This window comes from Odocoileus virginianus, chromosome 6 (assembly GCF_023699985.2).
Source record: "Odocoileus virginianus isolate 20LAN1187 ecotype Illinois chromosome 6, Ovbor_1.2, whole genome shotgun sequence".
Lineage (NCBI taxonomy): Eukaryota > Metazoa > Chordata > Mammalia > Artiodactyla > Cervidae > Odocoileus > Odocoileus virginianus.
This window is the reverse complement of record NC_069679.1, coordinates 23016471-23037247: the sequence shown is the minus strand read 5'-3', so window position 1 is coordinate 23037247 and position 20777 is coordinate 23016471.

Here is a 20777-nt window from a genome sequence, read left to right as displayed (position 1 = left end):
AATAAGAAATATGCTACCATTTTCCTGAACATATGTGTTTCTATGAAGTTTAAAAGGATGCCCTTTACTAACATTAAAAGTTTAGTCTGAACTGATTAATTAGAAAGTACATCAAAGTTGGGAACAATTGTATCTGCCTTGATGGTAAAATGATGGAAACCAGAGGATGAGGCACTACCTTAGCTCCTGGGAGATTTCTTTCACTGTGATACCATTGAGCATCACTTAATATGGTCAGTCTTTTAGGAAACAAGGCCAGTTTATGGAAACAAATCTATTTCTTTTACTTCTTTTTTAATTCTAGGTTTTGCTTGTTTTGCTGTATGAAAATAAATTGGTATACATTTTTGTTAGCAAACCATGTTTTTTTTTTTTTCTATTAGCGTGATAATATGCAGGAGATAGAAATAAAAATAAGATGTTCATTGATTTTTTTCAAATAAAAAATGTTTAATTCTACCTGGTACTTAGGCTAGGCTGAGAGACTGACAAGAAGTCCAAAAGGGCATTAGATAATGATGAAGAAGATGGCACTAAATTATTAGACTGAAATATTTCCAAATGTTCTGTTTGTACAACTGACCTTCTTCACTAGGTTTCAATCTCTGGTATATTTGGATTGTAAAAGTCTCTTATTGTTAAACACTTTTGAAATAAATGACCATTAGTTATAAAATGTTTCCTTTTGGAAAAAGCAAATATTGTTGAAATCAACTACTCAAGAGCATAATAAAAGTAATTGAATTACATTTATATTGTATTTTCTAATGTCATAATCTTTTTAAAATTTAATCTTATTTTTATGAAGTATATTTGTTTTACAATATAATGTTAATGTTTGCTGTATAAACAAGTGACAGTTTTACACATATATACTTTTTTAAAATAGTCTTTGCTATCATGGTTTGTCTCAGGATATTGAATATTGTTCCCTATGCTATATAGTTGGAGCTTGTTGTTTATCCATTCTGTATGTAATAGTTTGCATCTAATAACCCCAAACTACTAGTTCATGCCTCCCCTCCCCCATCTCCCCCTTGACAACAACAAGTCTATTCTCTTTGTCTGTGAGTCTGTCTGTTTCATAGAGAGGTTCTTTTAGATTCCATATGTAAATGACATCATAATGGCATTTGTCTTTGTCTGATTTGCTTCACTTAGTATGATAATCTCTGGCTGCATCCATGTGACTGCAAATGGCATTATTTTATTCCTTTTATGGCTGAATAGTATTCTGTTGTATATATGTACCACATCTTCTTTATCCATTCATCCACCAATGGACATTTAGGTTGCTTCCATATCTTGGCTATTGTAAACAGCTCTGCAATGAACACTGGGGTGCATGTGTATTTTTGAACTGTGTTTTTCTCCAGATATATGCTCAGGAATGGGATTGCTAGTTCATATGGTCTTTTTTTTTTTTTAGTTTTCTGAGGAACCTCCATACTGTTTTCTTTAGTGGCCACACCAACTTACATTCCCACCAACAGTATGGGATCCTCACCCTCTCCAGCATTTGTTGTTTATAGACTTTTTAGTGATGGCCATTCTGATTGGTGTAAGTCTTTAAACCATTCTGAGGTTATCTTTGTATGTGATGTGAGGTTATGTTCTCACTTCATTGGTTTACATGCAACTGTCCAACTTTCCCAGAGCTATCTTCTGAAAAGACTCTTTTTCCCATTTACATTCTTGTCTTCTTTGTCAAAGGTAATTGACCATAGGTGTGTGGATCTATTTCTGGATTCTCTATTCTGTTCCATTGAACCATATATCTGTTTTGTGCCAATATTGTGTTTTGATTACTGTAGCTTTATACATTAACTGAAATCTGGGAGGGTTATGCCTCCAGCTTTGTTCTTTTTCCTCAAGATTGCTTTGGTAATTCTGGGTCTTTTTAATGTCATAATCTTGATAACTAGCAAAAATTCAATTAATGCAATTTGTAACACTAGTATTAAAAATCAAACTTTTATGTAGTGCTTTCTTTCTAAAAGGAAATTATAAAAATAAAAAAAATGGATATATTTATATCCAATTTTTTCAAAAGTGGCTTGCTGAATTTCATATTTTGGAAATAACCTTTTATGAAATTACCTAAACCTACATGTTAAAAAATTGAGTCATAATATAACTAATGTTATAAACTTAGGGGTATCACTGGTGAAATTTTACTCCCAAAACTAAGGAAATTTGACCTGGAGTGCTTCTGGCCTATATTATGGCATCAGTTGTCAAATTTTCTCTTTTTTTAACCACAGAATTGTTATTCCTGTATGTTGACTGCAGACTCTGCCTTAGTTTGGGAGCTATTAACATCTATCAGAATCAATTGTACATACTTGAACTAAGAAAAATTTACTTGACAACTCCAATGGCTGTTAAAAATCCATTACAGAGTCAGAGAAAAACGCGAAAAAAGGCTGAGGAATGGAAAGGAGCTGGAGGAGAAATTCTCTTTTTCTCCTACTAATTTCTACCAGTCTATTTTTAGCCCAACTCTGAACTTTTTTCCGTTTTCTTTTTTGCAAAGTTAAACGCACGTTTCTCAACAACTATGCTCTTGTGTTTTGTTGAAAGCATGCATATATGATACAGGCGTGTGGCCTTGATGCTGTGGTCTGCTGGGAAAACATGGCATTTGGTACTGTTTGATGCTGATGAAGGAGAAGCAAGCACCAGGGACAAGACTTTCCTTTAAACAGAGCAGCAAAGAGCATAAAGGAAATCTTAACAGGTGGTATTTTTCAGACTACCAAAGCAGCACTGCCTTGTGTTCAGTCCTACCCAGAGGTTTTCAAAATAGCAAATAAGAGAATAATGTCATTAGTGAGTAGAGTCATTTCTTTCTTTTTCATTATTTCCCAGAGCAGCTCCACCTAGAAAATCCCTTATAAGCCTCAATGTCACATGTAAAGTAAATGCACCTTAAAAAGTAGCCACAAAAGCTATAAAGTTCAGCCAAATAATGTATAAATAGGTACTGCAGACTGAATTTTCCTTTAAATAAAACAAAGGTAATTAGTCCTTATTGTCATCAATTCTTCTTGACAAGTCATTGCCATTTTCCCCCAATACAGTAAGCATTTACTTGTTATTTTTTGTTCTCATCTTGCCCCCTGTTGTATTTACATTTTATAATGTAAATTATAAATTTTTTTTATAATTGAAAATTGAAAATATAATTTACAATTGAAAATTGATTGTCCCAAAAGTTACTTATCGAGAGATGATCAAGAAAGGATTACGAAGGAGCTGTGCAATTGATTTCCAAATCAAGCAACCTGTTTATGAAAATAATTCTATAACTTCATCTATTTAGAATGCAACAGAGATTTTTCCAGGGAGAAGAAATCCATCAAAAAGGAAAAAAAAAAAAAGGAGTAAAGAAATTTAAAAGAAGAGCAAAGAAACAGAGATTTTACTTTTAGCTCATCCTCAGATTTGCAGGGGACAATAAGCGAGATTCATTAGGCCATTTGTTTCTGTCATCTGCCATGATTCAAAATGAAACACTAAATGTTTCATGGACTCAGAAAAAGAGTAGAATCTGTCTTTGTGTTGGCTATGCAAAGACGGTGTGGCTTACAGCCCCCATACACGAGGCCTGACGGATGAAAGGGGGAAGGGTGGTGCCATCTGAATGATGATGGGCTAATATCATCACCCTCTTGTCAGCTGTAATAGGCTTTTCCTCACAGAAATAATTCATAAAACCGCTACATTATATTCTATCCCTGACAGGCCCTATCTATCCTCCAACCCAGCAGGCTCACAACTAATAAGAAAATATGTGGTTCAGGAACCCTGAAAAATTAAACAGGTAGTTTATGAACAATTTGTTTCATGGGGATGTTTATTATGTTTATTAAATATTGAGCCTTTAATGTTTTCCCAGTGCAGATGATATCATAAAACTGCTGACTTAAGCCTCAGATGTATTCTTAGAAAATGACATTTTACACCACTAGTAGTACATAGTAAATAACTAAATTATAGCAGCTTATGTGTGTGTATAGAGACAGGATGTAGGAAATGTAATTTATAATGTATCTTTATGTACATGTGTGTGTGAGATGCGTTGTTGTGTACCCTCGTGGATCACGTTCAAGCTTTTGTCGCAGGCTTGGGTTTAAAAGTAAGTTGGGGAATACCATTATTTTAGCGCTTGTCTTAAGGAAGGTCAGCCTGAGGTTTGTTTTATTGCTTGTACTAAAGGAGAAACCTTGAATTCAGTGTTTGAGGCATCAGGAGTACACAAACTCTGGGCACTAATAATAAACTTAATCAGGACTGTTACTTCGTAAATACAATTTTTATAGAAATCCATTGTCCTGGTTTTCTCTGGAGACCAATGTATGTGAGCATATAAGGGTAAAATGGCTTCTGGTAATGTGATGTTCTTTATTTGAAAAGTACCAAATTAGATACAGATACAGTTCTGCAGAGAGCGGCAGAGAGAGTGTGTGAAGCATGTTCTTTCTTTGCCCATACCTTGTGCATTACTAGCTTTGCTGTCATAATATATTTAATCAGGGTGACAGTAAATGATCTTCTGCTGTAGACAAGCAAGTGGAAGATTATCTGCATCTTACAGGGTTAATGGCCCTTCCATAATAAACAATACCCACAGTATGAAAATAAGGCAATAATTCATGTACATATTTCAGAAAGCACATGCCCAAGGTGATTTACAAAGGAGGTTGGATCAAACCTGTGGTTAAATGCTATAGCATTCCAGGCCACAGCTTTACTGATCTCAGAAGGACATCTTAATTTACTGCATATTCCCACAGAGAAACATACACACATTTTATAATAAATACATCCTCACAGGGTTTGACCGAGGATATAAAGGTATATGTAATGTGGAAATCCAGATGAAATAGAAAATATCAGCATGAAGATGTTAAATGCAGAGTTTGTTTGAAGAGTGATTATCAGTAACTCAGCTTCAAGCTAGGGGAATACTTTAGGGGCCAACTCATGTACCATTTTTGTCTAATACTTTTATAAATATCCAAAAAGAAAAGAATAGAGAGAAATTGATCCCAAGCTTGAGGATGACCCTGAAAACAACCATCCAAATTAAAGATAACTTTCATAAACTGCAAGGCATTGTCAGAGATAAATAGATTCAGAAAGAGGAGGTCCCCTTGGGTAAAACAGCTAAGCTTGCATGGAGGGGATGGGGATTGTCTAAATTTTTGGAGATGTGACAAAAAGCTCTCATTGTGGGTAATAAGCCAGTTGTCAGCAACACAGAATGGTGGTGGTTTAGTCACCAAGTTGTGTCTGACTCTTTGTGACCCTAGGGACTGTAGCCGGCCAGACTCTTCTTGCCACAGGACTTCCCAGGCAAGAATACTGGAGTGGGTTGCCATTTCCTTCTCTAGGAGTTCTTCCCAACCAAGGGATCGAACCTGCATCTCCTGCATTGGCAGTCGGATTCTTTACCGCTGAGACACCAGGGAAGCCCTGACACAGACTAAGTATCTAAAATCAAGGAAGATACTGCAAGTATTAAAAGTCTAGCTTAGGGGATCGGAGAAGGCAGTGGCACCCCACTCCTATGCTCTTACCTGGAAAATCCCATGGACGGAGGAGCCTGGTGGGCTGCGGTCCATGGGGTCGCTAAGAGTCGGACACGACTCAGCGACTTCACTTTCACTTTTCACTTTCATGCACTGGAAAAGGAAATGGCAACCCACTCCAGTGTTCTTGCCTGGAGAATCCCAGGGACGGAGGAGCCTGGTGGGCTGCCGTCTATGGGGTTGCACAGAGTCGGACATGATTGAGTGACTTAGCAGCAGCAGTAGCAGCACCTTAGAGGATACAAAACAATCTCTGTGTTGAGTGGTGTTCAGCTTCTGATTGGCTTTTCATCTAGCTTCTACAAATGAAGAGTGGTGTGGATAATTTAGACCTAAAGGGCTAAGGGATTGAGATATGTAGCTTGCAGAAGAAAATGATGAGGCTGAAAAATAATCTTTACCTCTAAAGGGTTATTATCTGAAGATGGAAAACAAACTGTGTTCCTTCTCACCCAGTAAACTGGTCCAGCAGGATGATTTCAGATTAGATGCATTACTTTTTATAATAGAATTATTAAATATCAGGTTAGGTAGCAAGAAAGGTATACTCTGTTGCTAAGATTTTAAAAATAGATTCAATCTTCATTTGTTAGGAATAGGCTAGAAGCAGCCTGTCCTTAAGAGGAAGTGAAAGTGTTAGTTGCTTAGTCATGTCTGACTCTTTGCCTCCCTATGGAACGTAGCCTGCCAGGCTCCTCTGTCCATGGAATTCTCCAGGCAAGAATACTGAAGTGAGTTACCATTTCCTAACTCTAGGGGATCTTCCTGACCCAGGGATCAAACCCAGGTCTCTTACTTTGCAGGCAGATTCTTAGCCTCTTGTAGTTTCTTCCAGCTGTAAGAATCTATGAATGTATGCATGATCAAGTTTCTATCCCTGAACAGAGTTTCTAATATTTTCACCAAGAATATACTTTTAGCAATTATTGGGCCACTCTGAGGCCTCTTTTGAAGCCTAGTTCTAAAGAATAAAATCTATACCTTGCCTTTCTCAAATACCTTTTCCAAGTGGTACGTTATTTTCTGATAGAATTGGAAAAGTCTTCACTTAAACTGGACCCATTTGGAGTTTCTTGTCCTGGCGTAGACTTTTCAGGGTGAGGCTGCCACTCCTGTAGGGGTGACCCTTCCTGCCTTGCCTCTGGCTTTCTTACTAGTCTGAATTCGTTAATGAAACCCAGAACACTGAGTCGTTCTATGCACAAGAGACAGACAAAATGGATGGCAGCTTGTGGAGGGAAAAAATTTACTCTGGGTCATTAAAGAATCACGAACATCCTAAGCAGCATTAGGCTCTGTTTTGGTCTCTGGGGCACATGTTTTGCTACCAGTTTCAGACACCCCTGTTTTAGAGGAAGGCAGTTGGTGGCAATTAATTACCCCTGGATTGCACACAGAGCTGAAGCCTCTGTATGGAAACAGAAGAGAAATTAGATTTAATTGGCCTTAGCACAATCAGGAATGTGGCATTTATTTAATTATAACTTGTTGGGTGTGGAGCCTTGATTATGTTTTATTTCATTTTTAATAATATGATTAATAACACATGCAGTATATAAAAATGAAGTAAACTTCTGGGATGTTACAGTATGGTATTGTGTGTTATTTTTAGGAACACATGAAGTATGTTCTTTTGACAATCAAAAAATTCTCAATTATATGAAAAATGAAGGGTTTGTTACCCTTGAGTGTCAGTCGCATTGATTATTTCAAAGTTTTCCTTTATCAAGCCAGGGCCTCACGTATCCTCAGCAGAGATTGTATTAGTGGGTGAAATGATTCATTGAAACCCAATTTATGTTCTATTTTGGTCTACCTTTTGGCTTTGAAGTTAAAATGTTTGTCATTAAGTGCCCTTGCATCTTTTACCTAGTAATAACTGGGATTTCTTAAAAGGAAAAAGAAAAAAAAAACCTGGCGTTTGAACGAAAAATACAGAAAAGGAGATATCCTACCTCTATGGGTTTTTTAAATTGTCATAATTCTCAAGTGATGCTTTTAACTTTTATGGAAATATTTGCCTAGGAAGATATTTTATATAGTATTAATAAAATAATTGTATTTCTATGGATTGTTTTCATAATATTCTTCCTGATTTGTATATATTAAATAAAATCCTTAAAAGTAAACCTCCAGAATTTTTTACCCAATGGTTTTCTAGAGTAAACATTTGCTCCCAATTCAAGGGAATGATCTACATTTAAACAATGTCTTCCCGATGAGAATTTCCCTTAAATACCACACAGACTAAACAAGATAAATGCTTCTGACTGCCATGTTGTATTTTGAAAAATCTGTCTTTATATTCCACACGTACCAGGCAATATTTCTGCACAGTTTCACACCAAAGAAACAGGATTGGAAGTGCTTTGTGTTGCATCAAACGTTCCTAAATAGAGGGAAAGCAACACCCCACGGTCCTACAAATGTTTATAAACTGAAGTGGTTATGTGTTCTAGAGAGTAAGGGAGGCATCCTTTTGCTATGCTCAACATGGGTCACAGTGACTTGCTGTGCAGTTTTGAGAACATTTTATTTCTAACTCCTTCGCCCTTGCAAATGGGATACCAAAATTTTATGTTCCAGGCTTAAGTGTAGAGAAAGAATACCAAGCTCGGAGGGTAAGCAGAACATTAAAAAGGTTAACCATAAGTTCATAACATCCAGGCTTAGAGAAAGGGTTACCTTTACAAAGGACAGCTTTTCTACTTTCCTTTCCTTGAATGTTTTTTGTATTTTTCTCATCATTTGAAAAAAAAATTAAAGAAAAAAAAAAACAAAACACTTTTCACAGAGAACACTAGATACTTCTTCATGTTATCAAACATTTCTTAAATACCTGCTGGGTATATACAATCCTGTTCAAGTACATATGATATCTACATGAAAGTTGGGTTTGCCCTTGCAAATCATGAAAGAAAGCAAATCAAAGTAATCGTATGATTGCTTTATGTGGGGCACCCCAGAAGCAGCGTTCGAGGAAAACCAATCCAGACTTTGGAGTCAGTGAGACCTGGCTGTCGTTTTTGTTGTTCTGCCACAAATTGGCTGTGGGATTGTAGGCTTGTAACTTTTTTCTCTTGGATTCAGTTTCCCTATTTGCAAAATGAAGAAGTTAAACTCTGTAGATGATTTCTGAGCCCCCTTCATGTCTAATATTTTATTATTGTTATCTATAGGATTGAGGGGACGTGATGGAGCCTTCACAGAGAGATGAAAAAATCCTAAAACTCAAAAATGTTATTTTGTAAGGGCGTATCAAACATCTACCCAAAGCAGCAGAATAGAGTCTCTGCCAAAAAATATCCCAGGGAACATTGACTGAAATATTTAACAGAAGAGCAGGAAGTAGGGGGGATGCAATTGTTTCCTTTTCTTTAAGAGCAGAGAGATGTTTCATAAATGGAAAGGAAACACAGCCTCTGTTGGTGTGCTGTGGTTCCCTGCAGGGTGATCTTCACCTGGTGCTGGTACTGGGCCTTGTCTATCCTGCCTGGTGGCCTCAGCCCTGGACCCAGGGCTGGATTAGGCGGAGGAAACACCTCCATTGTCCCCTGAACTGGCTTTTGAAAGTTAAACAGGAGAAAAGATACATGCAGTGAGTGAAATCGCACCTCAAATCATAGCCATGTTTGTCATTTGACATCATGCATCAGAAATAGCAGTTAAATATTAACATACATGTGTACATTTGTATATGTTTATAGACATAACCTCCACCTTCCTGCTAACTTCCCCGCTAAGTTCACTGTTTTGTTTGATTAGTTGTGGGGCTGTTTTCAAGATCTGCCAGTTGGAAGTAACTACGTTTTGTAAAGTTAAATGAACTTGGCCTGGGAAACAGTCCATGATATGAGAAATTTTACATAAACACGTGGGGACTGAATGGCTCCTTGTTTCTTGAAGCCGGTGACAAGTATCATTATCCAAAGTGGTGTTGGTTTGGTGCAGGAGCTGTGTGTGCTCCTAATGTACTTTCTTTACTTTCCTGCAGAAAAACCCCTCAGACACAGTGTCTAATAGCAGCATGTACCTGTCAACAAAGTCCATGATATGAAATCACCACTGTAGCAGCTGGTAGAAACAGGCAGCTGAAACCATCACCTTTGGTAGCTAAGAAGCCAGTTGTAAAGCAACAATTAAAGATTGGGATTTTATTTTCTATTTGTCTAACCCCATCTTTCCATCACTCCTGTACAGAGTATATAACTACAATAAAACTTTCAATGACACCAAGGCATCAGGGACTCTTGTAGCAGTTATACTCAAAAATATGAAATAAATATACACACACATATGCATACATGCACACACAAAATTGAGAAAGTAAAGCCAGGTGGACATGAATGCATATTCTCTGGGTATAGTTGCAAAACTAATGCATCCAAATCTTTATTATCAAAATGTGATGTGTCATGGCCCTTATAATGTAACTCATACATTTACAAGTAAGTCTTCAGAGGTGTTAAAAATAGAATGGCTGGCTGGAGCTTTCATTTCGTTCACAGGGCCAGAAGGACATCTGTGTCATTATGCATGTAGCTACGTAACTAAGGCTTTCCATCTAAAAATATTTTCTCTTTTTTGCTAAAAAAATGTAAACATATATTTTAAGCTAAAAATTCTATTAGTATATGTCAGGGAGGCTCTAAGTGCCCCGGTACAGTGCTGCTTTTTGTTGAAGTTTGTTAAAGTATTTTGGAGTTAAATCTAGTCTCCTCTTGATACTATATTGGGAAACTAAGGACTAGGGAAAGAATTAGCAGGTTAAAAAAGGAAGGAAATTCATATTTCTGGTTCAGGAGAAACTTATACTTATTAATGGTAGTTTCTAGATGTGATTTTCTGGTCACCAACTGACTATAAATTTGTATTTGAGAGAAAGTGGAAAGAAGAAATGAATGATTTCTATACATGCTTGACCAGAGTGTACAAATGTAACATATATACTCCTGCCAGTAGCCTCTGCTTTATAAATAATGAGGTGCTGCATCTTAAGGCTGATTTCTCGTATCCAACTGCAGGACTGAATCCAGAGTCTTTTCTTATTGTATATTTTGTTTATTGGTTAATAACTCTGATTTAAGTTTTGAAATCTGAAAGTAAAACAGAGATGCAATTGAACTTGGTGCAACTGATATAGCTACCGCCAGGGATCAGATTACCTGTCCTCCTCTGTGGCTCCGGAGGTGTATCTTATTGAATAGTTTTTCTTGCTTCAGAATCCACTCCCTCTGTTCTGTGATTTCCCCTCCCTTTGGTGAGCTATTTTAGCTTGTCTCCAGCGGCCCAACAAAGCAGTCTCACATCCCCAACACCAGAGGGGGAAATAAAACCAACTTTAAAAAAAATACCTTCATGTCAATGTTTTATAATTTTGAAAGATTGAAAAAATTTGTCTGCACATCAAACATTGCAAATACCTGGTAAACAATGGGGCACACAGACTCCGAGGAAGAAAAAACAAATCAAACTTTTGCCTCAGGGAGGAATAAGCAAGAGAGGATTTTTATTATTTCCATGTGTTATTTTGAATATATTATTCTGAACAGCACTTAGCACCTTCATGGTGCTAAATTAATTTCCCTTCCTTTCTAAGTGATCTCTTCTGTGGGTGTTGTAGGGTACAGGTGGTGGGCAGAAACCTTGCAGGTTTTGATCTTGCATATGAAATATTTCAAGTTGTTAAGTTTTTACATACCCAATTTGTTGCCGGGTAACAAACCGTGGAGGTAGAATATGATTATATTTCCAGGATAGGTATTTTCATTGGTTTATAAAAACTGTGTATTTATAAATCTGTGTTAAATTTTTCAAAGCATTTCACATTCGTATTGTACTTAACCTTCCAATTTCCCCAAGTGCTAGTTGCATGAGGTGGTACTTTATATAATGTACACAGAAGGAAGGTTAAATGACTTAATCCAAGCTGAAAGTTATGTTATCGTGAGAAGCTGAATGCTGTCTCTTCTACCTCAGAGCAGAACTGAAATAGAAACAGATTTTACTTGCAGTAGAAAGCAGTAATCTTGCTTGAATCTATTTCATCTTTAAGTTCTAGGAACCAGGACTCTGAGCTTAAAATGGGTTAGGAAGATTTTCTAGGAAGATGTAACACAGGAAACTGGCTTTTGTGGTGAAATAACACAATGTAATCAACTCATAATTGTCTTTCTATTCTTTGCTTTTGGACTGTTGGTGTTTCACATAAGGATGCTGAGCTTCTTGAAAGGAATATATGACTCTTTCACCAGAGCCAGACCCAAATGCCAAAGCATCCTCATTTCCCCCTTTCTTCATAATGGGAGTGAGATGGGGGGCTTTGGGGCGTTTCTCCTTTCTTCTGTTGTTCTATGCTTGCTCTTTTTTCTCCCTGTCAAAATTGACTTTCAGGAAGTAAGTTGGTAGCATTCTCTGAAATTCCGAGAATTCAGGTTTTGTTTCGCACACACATGCACACACACACAAACTTTAAGTACGGAAGTTTTTTCTTGTCCTCTCTAATAGTATATATGAGGAAATAATCCCTCACTTGCAATCACTGCCATAAGAATGTAAGTTGAAAAGTAGATTTGAGAGATAAAGAGATGTTCAAAATACAGTGAAAACTTTAGGAATGAATTGAAAGAAAAATACTAGATATAGATGTTGTAGCAAAGATATGGACATGGGAGAGAGAAAAAGAGAAGTAAGAAAGAAATGAGGGGGTGGAAAAGGACAGAGAGGGGAAAAAAAGACAAAGAGGAAGGAAAGAAGGGAGAAAGGGAGAGGAGGACATGGAAGGAAAGAAAGAAGGAAAGATGGGAAGGGAAGGTGAAACAAAGAAAGGAAAAGACGTAATTAAGCAAGGAAGCAACAGGGGCGGGGTGGGGGGGGGGGTGGTGGGGGGGGGGATATGTACATTTTAAGAAGGTAAATGTCAGTAGAAGCAAGAGGTCCCAGGTAGAAACTTGTTTTTAGAGACTTTGAAGTTAAGTTTAAAATATAAATATGAAATTATTTGGGGCTTCCCAGTGGCTCAGTGGTAAAGAATCTACCTGCAATGAAGGAGATGCAGGAGACGTGGATTCGATTCCTGAGTCAGGAAGATCCCCTGGAGGAGGGCACGACAACCCACACCAGTATTCCTTTCTAAAGAATCCTGTGGACAGAGGAGCGTGGCGGGTTACAGTCCATAGGGTCGCAAAGAGTCGGGCATGACTGAAGTGCCTGATCTTGCAGGCCCACGCATGGTACTGTTTAATATGATGAGGTAGTCAAGGGCAGGTTTTCATTTTTAGGTCTGGTGACGATGAGGCTATGGAAGACTGCAGATGGACATTTCAGTCACTTTTTAACATAAGAATTAAATAATTTAGGAAACTAATCATATCCTGAGCATTGGCTTCATGTTTTGATTTTTCAGTGGAAGATCTTGATCAAGGACAGTTCGGAGGTTTAGCCCCCAGTACTGTTAGTCTCATAATCAGCCTTAAAGGTTTTCCTATGAGTTACTACTAACCTACACATTTAAAAATTATTTCTTTTGATTTGATTATTTTTATTTTGTTTTTTTTCCGATTATTTTTATTAGTTGGAGGCTAATTACTTTACAATATTGTAGTGGTTTTTGCCATACATTGACATGAATCAGCGATGAATTTACATGTGTTCCCCATCCTGAACCCCCCTCCCACCTCTTTCCCCATCCCATCCCTCTGGGTCATCCCAGTGTACCAGCCCCGAGCACTTGTCTCATGCATCCAACCTGGACTGGCGATCTGTTTCACACTTGATAATATACATGTTTTGATGCTGTTCTCTCAGATCATCCCACCCTTGCCTTCTCCCACATAGTCCAAAAGTCTGTTCTGTACATCTGTGTCTCTTTTTCTGTCTTGCATATACAGTTATCATTACCATCTTTCTAAATTCCATATATATGTGTTAGTATACTATATTGGTGTTTTTCTTTCTGGCTTACTTCACTCTGTATGATGGGCTCCAATTTCATCCATCTCATTAGAACTGATTCAAATGAATTCTTTCTAATGGCTGAGTAACATTCCATTGTGTATATGTACCACAGCTTTCTTATCCATTCGTCTGCTGATGGGCATCTAGGTTGCTTCCATGTCCTGGCTATTATAAACAGTGCTGCGATGAACATTGGGGTGCACGTGTCTCTTTCAGATCTGGTTTCCTCGGTGTGTATGCCCAGGAGTGGGATTGCTGGGTCACATGGCAGTTCTATTTCCAGTTTTTTAAGGAATCTCCACACTGTTCTCCATAGTGGCTGTACTAGTCTGCATTCCCACCAACAGTGTAAGAGGGTTCCCTTTTCTCCACACCCTCTCCAGCATTTATTGCTTGTAGACTTTTGGATAGACACCATTCTTACTGGTGTGTAATGGTCTCATTGAGGTTTTGATTTGCATTTCTCTGGAACCACACGCAACTGATTTGATTATTTTTAAATTGGGGGCAACCCATTAATGAATCATGAAATTGATTTAGATGGTAAATCAATCCTTTGAAAAATAAAATAAATAAGAATATAATAAGTTGGTTTAGAGTTGAATATAAAACTGAGTACCTCATATGTAGGAATAGTAAATATTTTATTTTAGTTGTGTGTGTTTATATATGTATATAGGTATTTATATATGTTATATATATATATGGACAAATATATATATTTGTCAAATATTTTTGGAGACAACTGATCTGGGTGGTATTGAACAAAAACTCACCAGTATGCTTATGTGTCATGTTCTTGGGCACATTTTACCAGTGTCTTTATTCCTGATGGAAAGATTGCTTATTTCAAAATGTGTCTGTTTTGTTTTTTACTTTATCATATTTCCAGTTACTTTTTCACTCAAAAGTATCACTTGTTTAATGAATGTATATAAGAAGTGGTTCAAACTCACATGTCATTACAGAATTGCAAATTAGAACAATGACACTGCTGCCAGCCTATTAGAAAGGTCAAAATCCAAAACACCAGCAACACTAAATGCTGTAAGGATGTGGAGCAACAGGAACTCTCATTCATTGCTCGCTCATCAGATGTAAAATGTTCCAGACACTTTGTAAGACAGTTTGGCAGTCTCTTACAAAACTACGCATGCTCTTATCATGTGTGTGTGTGTGTGCTAGTCACTCAGCCGTGTCCGGCTCTTTGCGAACCCGTGGATGATAGCCTGGCAGGCTCCTCTGTCCGTGGAACTCTTCAAGCAAGAACACTGGAGTAGGTTGCTGTTTCCTTCTCCAGGGGATCTTCCTGACCCACGGATTGAACCTGGGTCTCCTGCATTGAGCTGCTCTTACCATCTGAGCTACTCTTAGCATGCTATCTAGCAATTGTATGTATAGTATGTATGTACTATTGTACATATAGATATCTATGTATATATGTATAGGTATGTATAGTCCTTGGTATTTACTTAAATGAATTGAAAATATGTCCACACAAAAGCCTACACATGGATGTATACAGCAGCTTTATTCCTAGTTACCAAAACTTGGAAGCAACCAAGATATTCTTTAGTTGATGACTGAATAATAAACTATGACACATCCAGACAATGGAATATTTTTCAGTGCTTAAAAGAAATGAGCTATCAAGCCATGAAAAGACACGGAAAAAAACGTAAATGCATATTGTGCGTGCATGCTAAGTCGTTTCAGTCTTTTGGACCCTGGGTGACACTATGGACTATAGCTTGCCAGGCCTCTCTGTTCATGGGATTCTCCAGGCAAGAATGCTGGAGTAGGTTGCCATGCTGTCTTCCAAGAGATCTTCCTGACCCAGGTATCGAACCCAGATCTCTTATGTCTCCTGCACTGACAGGTGGATTCCTTACGACTAGAGCCACCTGAAAAACACTTGAATGCATATTACTAAAAGAGTATTTGTGCAAGAGAAACCAATATGAAAAGACGAAATATTATATGATTCCAAATATGTGATATTCTGGAAAAGGCCAAGCAATGAAGACAGTAAGAGGATCAGTGGTTGCCAGAAGTTAGTGAAGAGGGATGAATAGGCAGAGAACAGGATTTTTAGGGCAGTGAAATTGTTCTTTATGAAGCTACAATGGAGAATACATGTCATTATAATCATTTGTAAAAACCCATAGAATGTGAAGCACCTAGAGTGAACCCTAATATAAACTATTGTCTTTGGTTAACAGTAATGTGTCAACATATGTTCATAGATTTAAAAAATGTACCATTGTGGTACAGGATGTTGTTAGTGAGGCTATGCATATGTGGGAGCAGGAGAGAAGTGGAAACTGTACTTTCTCCTCATCTTTACTGTGAACTTAGGACTACTCTAAAAAGAAAGCTTATTAATTGAAAAAGGGATATGCACTAAAATTCATCTGTGCTGCCAAATTGACCTCCAATAAATTATACCAATTTATTTTTCAATTAACATTGTATGGGAGTGTCAGTTTCCCCACACCCACATCAACTCTGGGTGCTATTAATTTTGATATAGATACTTACCATCTCAATATGTAAAAAATAATCTCATTACTGTTTTAATTTGCATATCTTTGTGATGAGTGCTAAAGCATCTTTTTCTATGTTTATAAGCTATTTATGCTTCTTTTTAAAACTATATATTCTTGTTCTTTGACATTTGCATGGCTTTTAAAGTTGATGATCATTAAAAAACAAATTTTTTTAAAAAGGTGCCTTGGGTTCTTTAGAAAAAAATATTAATGCAAATCTAAAATAGAAGGAGCAATTAGTACTACATGGTGAAAAATGATTATGATGCCACCAGAACTGTCGCCATTCAGACCTGGCCTGTTCCTTAGGCAGCCTGCAGACCACCAACCAGTTCTACTGTGGGCTACAGAGCAACACGATCCTTGTCTTAAGGAGCATATTCCTCAAGCAAAGAGTCTGGAAATCTTTATCTTCTTTTCATTCTAAGGAGGGAGAATGGAACAGAAGAGATAGGAGGGGGAGGTAAGAAAGAAACAGTCAATGAATAGTTTTTTGGCAAGGAATCAAAAGCTGGAGATGACACAGAAGGTGTGAACATCAAATGTGGGAGCAGTTACAGTACCAGAGGCCAACTGGCTTGGACACTGGTGGAAAGAGCAAGCCCCAATGCCAACAATGCCATGGGATCTGTAGTCTCTTCTCCACATGATTATGGCAGATTCAGACAAATCTGTTTGCAGCCCTTATAGCTGAAAGTGAGCAGCAAGGAGCTCTTGACTTACCTTGGCTCTTTCAGGCACGGCTCCTGTTCTATCCACCACCACCTTAGTGATGAGTCTGATGCTCTGGTCACTGAGCCTGTACTTCATTAAGGCATCCCCGTCTTGCTGTGGGGGCCTCACCTCCTCAATTCTTTAGCCAAAGAACCATTGCGAGGTCATGGAGAAGCTGTTAGGATTTGGCCAAGTCAGTCGTTAAGAAGGTAGTGAAAAAAGAACCAGCTTTACCTGACAAGTAAGCTGTGTTCTATCATCCAGCCTCACCTGGTATTGTATTAGTGCTCTCTTTTGAGAGTCATTTCTGATTATGTCTATTTGCACTGATCCAACGTTACTATAATTTTTGGACTGGAATACAGGTTATATCGTGAATGAATACAAATATTTTGTGCCTCTATGTGTATAAAAGATACAGGCTCTCTTCATAGGGTTTTGAACTCTTTGTCAGGATTGGCAATCACAAAAATCCTTCCTCTTTCCCCCATCACTGTTTAGTTGCATTGAAATTATTTTCCTTGCCTCCAGAGGACATGTCATTGGAATTCAGTCTCCTTGCACATCAGTTTCACATATGCATCATAAATAGACAATCTCAAATGGAGGTGAACCCCAAATTATGTTTTCATCGTTTAGCCCTACAATAATTTCAGAATGTGTCCCAACTCCCCCACTGTAGCTCCTGTCACTGTAATCCCTCCATCATTCCATTTGCATGCCTTTATTATGTAGTCTACCTTCGTGAGGGCAATGTGTCAGGAAGCATCCCATCTGTAAGTGACTAGAGTTAAGATCATCCTCAACAAATCGGCAGTGCGATCGGCTCTGAGCCGTGCTAATAATGCCATCCTGTCAGCTTCCACGCTTTTGATAAACACTCCTTCCCAGCGAAGGATGTGGGGAAGTTATGTAATCATTTGGAAATATGTCAACATAGCCGTGGGACTGGGGCAATTAAGCCTGTTATTCCTTAGGTAAATGCAGAATGGGGTCAGAAAAGTGGATACTTATACCCAATTTAGTGACGGCGTCTGGAACCAATTCCTTTGTTTAATATCTCCTCATTGGTGTACATGAAATTCCTCCCGGCAGGGGTGGCAGAAGGTGGGGAGAGGGAGGTTGAGAACAGCTCAACAGGAAGAAACTAAATAGGAGATAGAGTGTGTGTGTGTCTGTGTGTGTGTGTGTCTGTGTGTATGTTGAGGGCAAGGTTGAGGTGATTTTCTTTCTGCTCATCCTCCTCTGACTTCAAAATAGCCCCCACTCTCTTCTCCATCCTCCACGACATATACATCCTGCCCAGCTGCTGGGATTTCCACCACAGGTAATGGACACCGCCTGAGGGAGGGGGTGTGTCACTGATGATGGAACAGTCTTCTGATGCATTGCTTGGCTTGAGTTCTGACACTTTTCAGTGATGAGCAGTGACAAGGTTTCTGTCCCTTTTGGTGCCAAATCTTGTATAGTGTGGAGACTCCTGGTGTGCCTACCTGATTTGGTGCACATCTCATAGTAATACCTCCTCCCTTCCTAATCGTCCTTTGTTGCAATATCATATTTCATTTATGTTTTTAAACTATCCATTTTTTCTGATCATTCTTTACACACACATTTGGGATACATCATTTCTTTGAACCCAAGGAAAGTCAAGTTAGCATCTCCAAATATTGTTAGGTCAGTGACTCAAAGCCAGACAAATGTTGGTGGCTCAGCAGCTTTTAAGATGACAGCACCCTTGGATTGATGCTTCACCTTGCTGATGTCCACAAAGAGCTTGGCATCCAACCCCATGAGCCCCTTTGCTAGGGTGATATCCTGTGTGGCTAATGCTTCCTGGTGATTATGGTACTGGAGATCTATTTAGCTTCCTATGGTGGTTTCTTGGCCTATAGTTTGGGGCTTGTGCTTGGCTGGGACCATGTTTGCCCTGCTTTTTTTTTTACCCAATGCAGCTGCTTCTCTGGTGGGTAATTGAAGGGGTGGTAGATTTCCAGGAATGTATATGGTGTTGAGTCTTGCATCCTAGTGGTTGCAGTCACAATCATTTCTGATGCCAAGTGCCAGTCCTTGAATCAAGGCTGTCAGGGGAGCTGGCTGGAGAAGCTATGACTCTACATCTTGTCCGGAAGCCCTGTTGTTTGTAGATGGAGAGTGAGGGAAAGTGAGAGAAGGGGAGATGAAAGATGAGTGTGGTGTGACCAAATAGGGAAGTCGAGGGGTGGGGGAAGGTAAAGAGCACAGGTGTTCAGATGTTTCCTTTCCTTCCTCTCATCTTGTCTTTTGTTCTCTACACGCTCCTTTTTTTCTTCAAACTCTTGTTTCTGATCTCATCTGGAGTCAGCTCTTGACCTGTCTCTCTATTGTTAACCACCATGCTAATGTCTTCCAGATGTTTCCCATTGTAAGACTGAAAATAACATGATGGGTAAGAGAGGAAACAGAGAAGGGTCAAACATCTAAGCCTGAGAGTCAAAAAGTGAGGTTTGATGAAACAGCAATCTTTAAGCAGGGAAAAAAGAGGAAAATGATGGGAGGTTTCTATCTGCATCTGTGTCCACAACCCATCAGCATACTGTAGGTACAGCCTTCAAGGAGATCAGTAACTGTGTGTTAAAGAAGACTGCTTTTCCTCCAGATACCCTACCTTCCTGGGGTTTGACAAAACTGTACTCAAAATGCCAACTACTGTCTAAAAACACTCAGGTGCAATTCTCTACACGCAATACAGGAATAAACTAAAAGACATTCTTTGCAAGCAGTGTAATTGAAAGTATAAAGTTTAATCTATAAGCAAGGTACTTCCTTCATGAGTAGGACAGTAATCCTTATTAGAGAATGACTAAGGCAAAAGGAAAATTTGAAGACATTTATTCATTTATTTCAAGTCCATGAGTGACAAATTCCGAAGCAGAGAGTGATGGAGTAATGGTTTAACTTTGTTGATGGACTAGGAACCCCAACTAATTTGGATGTATTGATGGCACTGATACATTGTTATCTTTAGGATAATTATACTTTCTAAGATAAGAGATATTATAGTGGATGTAATATATTAAGAATTATGATATATACATGTGTGTACGTGTTTTCAGTTGCCTATTTGTGTCCAACTCTTTATGACCCCATGGATGGTTGCCCAGCAGGCTCCTTTTGTCCATGGAATTTTTCAGGCAAGAATACTGGAGTGGGTTGCCATTTTCCTCCTCCAGAGGTTCTTCCCAACCCAGGGATGGAACCTGAGTCTCTTGCGTCTCTTGCATTGGCAGCAGGTTGTTTATCACTAGCACCACCTGGGAAGGTCCTATGACATATATAGTAAACCCTAATATGCACATTTTTATGTATTTTAAAAAGTTAAAGACAATACTTACCCTTCATGAATTTCCAGAGAAAGCAGGTTCAGGGGAGCTGTTACTTATGGATAGAGAATGCCTGACACTAAAAAGAACATATCTAAGACTACACCACCTTGAGACTGAGTGATAGATAGTAATAAGAGATAGGCTTATTATTTGAAAAGTATTCTGCCAGTTTTTACAAATCAACTGTTCAGACTACTTAGGGAACTGCTTACCTAAGGTATTGTTGAATTTACTGAATTTACTAGAAACATCTGGCTGCTGCACATCCATTCCTCTATTTACTGTGCCGGAGAGAGCATGAGTCCCTCCCATCCCCTACCTCCAACCCCTCTGATTTCTGGGAAGGTGAGTTTTTCATGAATCTGTGATGACCACATGACAAAACAGGTGTGTTTCCTACTTTCTGAATAGGATGTTCTGTGTTATATAGCTGAAGTCAGTGCACCGACTTCTGATTTGCTTTTATTTTGAACTATGTAATTAGGTCATCCCAGTTAAAAATGGTTCAGATTAACATAAGATTTTAAAGGACATTCCCATTTTCCCTTAAATGAAAACAACATAATTTTCATGAGTTCTTTGGTTTGCCAAAATGC